Source organism: Pongo abelii, chromosome 9, assembly GCF_028885655.2.
Source record: "Pongo abelii isolate AG06213 chromosome 9, NHGRI_mPonAbe1-v2.0_pri, whole genome shotgun sequence".
In the NCBI taxonomy this organism is placed as follows: domain Eukaryota; kingdom Metazoa; phylum Chordata; class Mammalia; order Primates; family Hominidae; genus Pongo; species Pongo abelii.
The window spans coordinates 22,506,317-22,515,015 of NC_071994.2; positions in this window are offsets into that span (position 1 = coordinate 22,506,317).

Sequence of the window (8,699 nt, forward strand, 5' to 3'; positions counted from 1 at the left end):
ATGTGTCATTCTCACGGGGGCAGCCAGGGGTGAAGGGTAAGCCGGCCGGGGCGAGGTGGGACCAGGGAGGGTGACGTCACCGCCGGGCTTAGTAATGCTTTGGCAGAGCCTGAAGCTCCCACCTGGGGAGGGAGGGGAAGGAGGAGGGGCATCGCTGGAGCCAGCATCCAGGAGGCTGCCAAGTCAGCGATCAGGGACGGGCACCCTGCCAGGAGCACCCCAGACCAGGCCTCCTGGGCAGGGGGGGTACTTTGGGAGAGGAGAGACACTCTTGGCATGCTGGGAGGGGACCCTGCAAAGCGGTGTCTGTATCAGATTGGGTGCAGAGTGATCCTCGGACTGTCTGTCCATCTGACTGGCAAGGCTGGCGGCCAGCCGTGCCCTGATCAATGCCCAACTGTCTGACCGCCTGACCGTTGAGTCCCGTCACTGGCAGATGGATTGCCTGACTGATTTACATGACTGACGCTTGGAGGAGCCACGAGGGATGGGCCAAATCTCTGTCCACATCCGTGAGACCCTGGGCTACCCTCTGAACATGATGCCACCTCTTATAAACACCCAGAGTCAGGCGAAAGAAGAGAGAAAATTAGCATCTACTGAGGTTTATCAAATACCCAGCCTTGGGCCAGATGCTGGAGCGACACAGCCAAATCTGACAGGGGCCTGCCCTCAGGAGCCCACATTCTAGTAGGGGAGACAGATTCACAGCCGTAATGACAGAAACCAGTGCATTAGATAAGCAAAATCAGGCGAAAGGGAAAACAACTTTACTCTTGTCACCCAACACTTTTTTTTTTTAACTTTTTACGATTCCTTCTGTGGTGGAAGTTCGTCCCCCCATTCCTGGATGAAAACTCGGGCAGCCCCACAAGTTTTCTGCCCCCGGTTAGGTGATAAAAACTCTTAGGTCACTTTAAATTGCAAATACGGCGTCAGGTTGGCATTAAAAGTGTCTGGTCCGAGGTAGTAACTGCATCTTTGAACTTGGTTCAAAGCTGACCCTTCTTTCTGCCCTTGCTGCCCTCTGCAGGCAGCAAGCTGGACAAGGGGCTTGGACCTACTTTGCCCCTGCACATGCCCTTGCTCCATGCCCCTCTTCCCTCATGTTGCTACAGATTGAGCATCCCTAATTCAAAAATTCAAAATCTGAAATGCTCCAAAATTCAAACCTTTTTGAGTACCCATGGCATGACACTACGAGTGTAGAATATTCCACCTAACCTCTGCTTTCTGATGGTTCAATATGCACAAACTTGGTTTCATGCATAAAGTTATTTCAAATAGTCTAGAAATTACCTCCAGACTATGTGTAGAAGATGCATATGAAACATAAATAAATTTTGTGTTTAAGGCTTGGGTCCCATCCCCAAGATATCCCATCATGTATCTGTAAATATTCCCAAATCCAAAAATATCCCAAATCTTGGCCGGGCACGGTGGCTAATGCCTGTAATCCCAGCACTTCGGGAGGCCAAGGTGGGTGGATCACTTGAGGCTAGGAGTTCAAGACCAGCCTGGCCAACATGGTGAAACCCCATCTTTACTAAAAAATACAAAAATTAGCTGAGCGTGATGGCGTATGCCTGTAATCCCAGCTACTTGGGAGGCTGAGGCTGGAGAATCACTTGAACCTGGGAGGTGGAGGTTGCAGTGAGTTGAGAACGTGCCACTGTACTCCAGCCTGGGCAACAATAGTGAAACTCTGTCTAATATATACATATATATATATACACACACACACATCCCAAATCTAAAACACTTCTGGTCCAGACATTTTGGATAAGGGACACTCACTCTGTATTTGCAGTTCCAGGGGCTGCCAGAGCATAGCCCAAAAGGGAGAGGAGTCGGGAAGGAAAGGTTTTGTCTCACTGGTCCTGTTGTGGGATGGCTTCTGCTCACAGGGCCCGGCAGGGGGCAGGGCTGACTCTGTGGATTCTTCTGGACGCCTCCTTCCTGTCCCAGGAGCCTTTGGCTGCACTTCCCACACCGCGGGCCAGGGGCATCCTGCAGGTGACTGCTGCCTGCTCTAACCCTGGCTTTCCATGTCCACCCCACACTCATGCTCTGCTGCAGTGCTTCCCAGATTTACTTGTCCACATAATTCTGAAGAGGAGGAGGAGGAAGAGCTGTGTTTTGTGAAACTTCTTGGCAGACCAGGCCCATGTTTGGACCCCAGAAAATATACTTGTTTTCTGCACTCTGATGAACTCTGGGGAATCCCAGCCAATCCCACCTCAGATCCATCTTCTGCTTATTCCTAGCAGATAGCAGCCCCTTGCTGGCCCTTTTAGATTTTCCTGGTGGGAGCCAACTTTGCCTAGGCTTCTGCGTCCCCAACTCACTGTAGGGACACTTTACCATCTTCTCATAATCCACTGGGAAGCTCTAACGAAGCCATGAGAGGGGCAAGCATTTCCAAAACAGCCCCTCACAGGGGCTGGAAATCTAAGCATCCCCAGATCTCCCTCCAAAGAAATCCTTTTGACCAAATGTCTCCTTCTCTCTAGTCACTTGAGCTTCTGACACCCTCAACAGTCGGGCCATCAGCCTGTTCTCGGCCCAAGCTTCCACCATGGCTCTTATTCCATAATAGGACCCCTCATCTGCCCCCAGCTGCACTCCTTCCCCATGGTCTCCAAGCCCAGGAAATACAGGCTTCAGCATACTCGGCTGCTCAAGCTGTAACTGGGCGTCTTTGCTGATTCTTGCAGTCTAACCCCAGTGCACCCTTTTGCTCTGGACTTGCCCATCTCACACCTCTCAGCCTTGGCACCTGCTGTGTCTCCTGCCTTCTCTCTCCTCCAGGGCCTGGTGAATGCGGTTCACCTTTGGCTGTCCAGGGTAGCTCTCGGTCTCCTGCCTGCAAATCCTTCCTGTCTCTCAAAACAGCCTGAACTCTAAGGTTGTGCAAGTGCTGCCCTCTCCGGAGCTCTGGGGAGGCTCCCTGGGTCCTACAGATCTGAGTTTCATCTGACAACACATATATGGACATGTTGGAACTCACCTGTTCATTTGCTGAGCACCTACTGCATGCCAGGCACTGCGCTATGCACTCAGGATACAGTGGTAAAGAAACAATAACATCCCTGTACACACTCAGGAGCCCCATAGCATACATGTGGACACACACACACACACGCACACATGCACACGCACACAGACATAAACAAAGACCCCAGTTTACAACAGCTTTCCTGGGGGCTGGACTTCATGAGGCCCAAGTTCATAGCTAATATCCAACTATAAAATGTCCCTCTTGGCCAGGCACAGTGGCTCACGCCTGTAATCCTAGCACTTTGGGAGGCCAAGGCGGGCAGATCACCTGAGGTCGGAAGTTCAAGACCAGCTTGATCAACATGGAGAAACCTCGTCTCTACTAAAAATACAAAATTAGCTTGGCATGGTGGTGCACACCTGTAATCCCAGCTACTCAGGAGGCTGAGGCAGGAGAATCGCTTGAACCTGGGAGGCAGAGGTTGTGGTGAGCTGAGATTGTGCCATTGCACTCCAGCCTGGGCAACAATAGCAAAACTCCATCTCAAAAAAAAAAAAAAAAAAAAAAATGTTCCTCTCGCTGCCTTCTCTCCTCCCCACCTGTGCTGGGCCAAAAACAGGCTAATGGCCCGCCTGTGCGCAGGAGGTGGGAGGCAGTGAGATGGGCATTTTGTGTTCCAAATGTCCTCACTGAGTTCTAGTCCTAATGCCTGCCATGTGACTCCAGACTGGCCACCCCTCCTCTGCATCATGATAGAAATGGGACATGCTGCTGACCATCATCGACCCCTGTTTCTTCTCCTTCCCCCAGCCCTTCTAGGCTGGGGCAGCTCTCTTTCCAGAGCCTAGGGTGCCACCTCCAGGCAAGGCCTGCTGGGCTAATCCCAGGCCTGAGGTTTTGTCTTGACTGGGCCTCCTTTAGAAAGTGCTGCCTCACATTTCCTCCTAAGCAGAGTGGACAGAGGACATCATGCTCAGGGTGTCCTTTCCCCCAGGGGCATCCTGATTCATAGGACCCTTGTCACACGCTGGGGCTGCAGCCACCTTCCTCCAACTTCTAGAGGTGGTCATTGTGAGGTTGGAGGGTGGAGCCCCATCCTTTTGGGCCACTGGTGGCAACACCCCTCCACCTCTCCTCTTCCTTCCCTGGAAGACTGGCACCCATCCTCAACACTGCCGCCATGCCTCCTCCTTCAGGAAGCCTGCCAGGTCTCTCTCCTTCTGCCTTCTATCTCAGACAGGAGGAACCCCCGGCCCAACCCTCTGAGACATGTAAGCAGTATATTCACTTTTCTCCTCTCCAAGCTTTGCTCTAAGCCAGCATTTCTCAAACTGCCCATGTATCTGAATCAATGGAGGTACTTTTAAAAGCCCAGATTTCCGGCCAGGTGTGGTGGGTTACACCTGTAATCCCAGCACTTTGGGAGGCCGAGGTGGGCGGATCACCTGAGGTCGGGAGTTCAAGACCAGCCTGACCAACATGGAGAAACCCCATCCCTACTAAAAATACAAAATTAGCCTCGCATGGTGGTGCATGCCTGTAATCCCAGCTACTCAAGAGGCTGAGGCAGGAGAATCGCTTGAACCTGGAGGTTGTGGCGGAGGTTGTGGTGAGCCGAGATGGTGCCATTGCACTCCAGCCTGGGCAAGAACTGGGCAAGAAGAGCGAAACTCTGTCTCAAAAAAAAAAAAGCCCTGATTTCCAGAGCACCCCCCCAAACCGACCCAAAGAGCCAGAATCTCCAGGGCTGGGGCCCCAGAATCTGGATTTCTAGCAGAAGGCACAGCTGATTATTAGGTCAGACAAGTACGGGACTCCTCTCTAAAAGAACTCAACGTTGCCTGAGTTCTTTTCTGCATCACATTATTTCATTCTGCTACTAACAATGGGGCCCCTTATATTCATTCATTCATTTATCCAACAAATATGCATTAAATGCTTATTATATGCCAGGCACATGCTCCAAGCTGGGGACAGGGCAAGGAACGAACCAGAAGCCCTCCCTGCCCTCGAGGAACTTAGGGTTCAGCGGAGAAGACACAGACTTCAACCAGCAATGATAATTGACTATCAGGAGAGCGCCTTTTGGGGGGAAAATGCCCATTGGGCATGGAGAGCTTGTTCCACATCCACAGAATTTTTCTTTTTTGTAATTACTCAAAAAGGCTTCATTTTGTTTTTCTTTAGCTTTCTGAACTAAACACACTGTGCTTGTGCCTTCAACACTTTCCCAACAATTTCCTGCTCCACCATAAGGAAAGCACGTCAACTCCTTTCCCAGATACATTCAGCACGTGCGGGACCACCATGGGCCTTGCTGATGTGTGTTTTCATTTTAGACAACCTCATAAGAACTGCGGGTTCTGCCTGGGCACATGCCACATGCAGATTTCAGTGGCTTCTGGATCATCTTGGCATAAAAGTAAACAATTCTATTGCCAGGGACTCAGGACACCGAATTTTGTTAGAGGCTGTATCATAGGAAAGCCTACAACGGCGTGTCACACGCTGGGCCATGCTGAGTGCCTAAACTCTAGACATCTTTTAAAAACCTGACAGCTTTTCTAAGCCTGAACCTGTGTTAAATCACTTAGTCCTGGAAACAACCCTATGTGGTTGGGACCATTATGATGCTCATTTCCCAGAGGAGGGACTAAAAGAGAGGGCAGAGTCTGGATTTGAACCCTTGGACCAGGCATTTGCACAGGGGAGGCCCTCCCCACAGAGAGGGTGGCAGGAGGGCAAGGCCACCTCTGTCATTGGGGCTGTGGTCTGGGGAGCTCCCTGAAGGCGAATCTGAGGGAGGAGCAGGAGTTAGGTGGAAGAAAAAAGGGAGATTGTTCCAGGAACCAGAGGAGCACAGCTCATTGATGATGGAGATACGCAGAGGAGTTTAGGGCACTAGGAGACCCCGGGGGTCAGCAACTTCATCCAGGGCATCAAGCAAGCCAGTGTGGAGCATGACCTGACCTGCAGCCCATGAATTGGGCAGGGTGTCCGTGCATTTGCGAGTATGACCCACCCTGAGAAAGGAGGCTGGTAGCCACGAGGCTGAGCCCCTGGACTGGGAGTCAGGGTGGCTGAGTCCAAACCTTTTGTGGTCACTCACTCACCCTAACCCTGGGCAAGTTACTTAACCTCACTAAGAATTCAGGTTGTTGTGGGAATAGCTAAGATCATGTGTGCAAATTGCTGAACACTTAATACATTCATATTGGTGTCTGTGTGGTTATGTGGCTCTGAGAATATTTCTGTTCAGTTTCAAGATGAGGAGACAGAGGTCCAGAGAGGCAGGTGATTGGTCTAAGGTTTCTCAGCCAGTAAGGGCCTCCAGGGCAGGGATATTTCCAGCACCCAAGTTGCCCCAGGGGAAGGCAACCATGTGTGATTGCAGGACAGCGGGTTCCCTCGGTGCCTAAAAGACCCCCAGGCCTCTCAGCCTCTCACCTCTGTATCCTCCTGCTCCCACACACTGGTGAAGACTCCATGCAGCTAGACTCTGGTCAGGACATCTGGGTGGGGGCCTGCTTCCAGTCTGAAGGAGGAACCCTGGGTTAGGGGTGGGCTCTGGGACCCTTGAGAGACCTGTGGCTAAGCCCCAGCTCCAGAGACGTGATGGCCCTGGGAGGAGAAAACAGCCTGGGCGGACTCTCCCTGAATTTCCCATTTGTAAACAGTGCAGCCGGGGAGGGGTAGGGCCCAGGGCCCAGTGCCCAGTGCCTGGTGGTGGAAGATGGCAGTGGTCCAGCAGCTAAGCAGAGGGGCGGGTGGGGATGAGCAATGGCTGTGGCTGTCAGCTGCGGACACAAGGGAAGCAGGCTGGAGCCTGTGGCTATTTCTCCTCCCTTCAGGACATGCGACCTCCTTGGACACCTCACAGCATTACCCAGAGCTTAAGCTTGAGCACCATGCCCAGCCCAGGAGCCAGCCAGCTCTGAGAGTCAGAGGACATTTTCCAACAGCCCCACTAGCCTTTCTCCTCTCCACCTTCCAGCCCCCTACCTGCCATACACAGAGCCCAGGGGAAGTTTCAAAATCCCTTTTTTAAAAAAGCCACAGCTGTGGTGATAGAGTAAGAAGAGACCCTGCCTGAATTCAGCCAAACCTGGAGTTGAATCTTGTTTTGGTCACTTACTAATTAAGTGACCTCAAGGTGGCCACTTCACCTCTCTGGAACCTCAGAGTTTTTTCAGTTGTAAAGCGGGGATAATCCCAATGACCCTCGTGTTGGGGCTACATGGGCTGAGTGAGAACACACCATAGGGACCCAGAAAATGTGTCATGAAAGAAAGAACACTCTGAAATTAGCACATAGCAGGCCCTCTGTAAATATTTACTGATTAAATAGCAGGTGGGATCAAAAAGAAACAAATTATCCTGTCATCTGTGTCTTTTGTCTTGCTCTCCAGCAGCCCAAGGGAATTAGAGGCATTGACTGGGGGTGAGAGAAGAACAGGGTGAGACAGGGCATAATTCTTGAGGACGGAAGGCTGAGAACATTCTTAATGATGTCAGCTCCCGTGTGCAGAATACATTACAGTCTCTCAAGTGATGCTGATTCTCTCTGACATTAAGGCTCCTCTGGAAGGGAGATTCAGATACTGAGCCCATGAAGACAGACTTTAGGTTCTCATCTGATCTCTGTCTCTTACTGTTCAGCAACCTTAGACTAGACTCATGTCTCCTCTGAGCCTCTGTTTTCTTATCTATAAAGTGTGCATCCAGATACCAACTCTCAGGGCTATTGTGAGGATTAAATGAGTCAGGGGACTCATGCAATGTATGTCAAGTGCTTAGTGCTGGGCCTGGTGTCCAACAGGCCTTCAGCAGATGGTAGCTGTCATTATGATTACCTATCCTATCAGTTAGCTATTGCTGTGTAATAAACTAACCCCAAATTTAGGGCCCGAAACAACCACCATTTCTTTAGCTCATGATTATGTGTGTCAGCCATTTAGGTTAGGCTCAGCTAGGTGGTTCATCTGGTCTTCTCTTGCGTCTGAAGTTGGCTGCAGGTAGGGTGGTGGTTCTGCTTCTGGGGGTAAGTTGGCTGTCATCTGGGATGATGGAGTACTGACCCACTTGCCTCTCATGCTCCAGCAGGCTAACTTGGGCTTCTTCATGAGGCAGTGGCAGGTTTTGAGAGAGTAAGGCAGAGAGAGAGAAGACATGGGGAGAAGTGTGCAAAACTTGTTGAGACTTAGGCTTAGAATTGACACACTGTTTTTTCCCCCACATTCCATTAGCCAAAGGAAGTCACACGACCAGCCATCAGAGAGGTGCTAGCTGCATAGTCATGTTGCAGAGAGCATAGATACAGGAAGGGGAATACATGTGACTATTTTTGCAATGACCACATGCAACTAATTAGGGGACATCTGAGACAGAACCAAGTCCCTCAATTCCCAGTGCCATGACTCCCACCCTAGCTGCTCACTCTGCCCTGTGACACTGGCAGGAAAGCTGGTTGCTCTCCCACGTGGCTTCCCCACTCCATTCTCCATCCCCCAGTCCGAGCCAGGCTGCCACCTTCACATTCCTTTTCTGAAGGAGATGGAAACCAGACTCCATATGGGACCAGGCACAGGCATCCCACAGATGGAGTCATGGGGGTCTCATGACCTGCATCCCCCATAGACCGACGCAGGATGGAGTCCTTGCCCCGCTCAGTCCTCAGAGGAAGGAAATACACACGGCC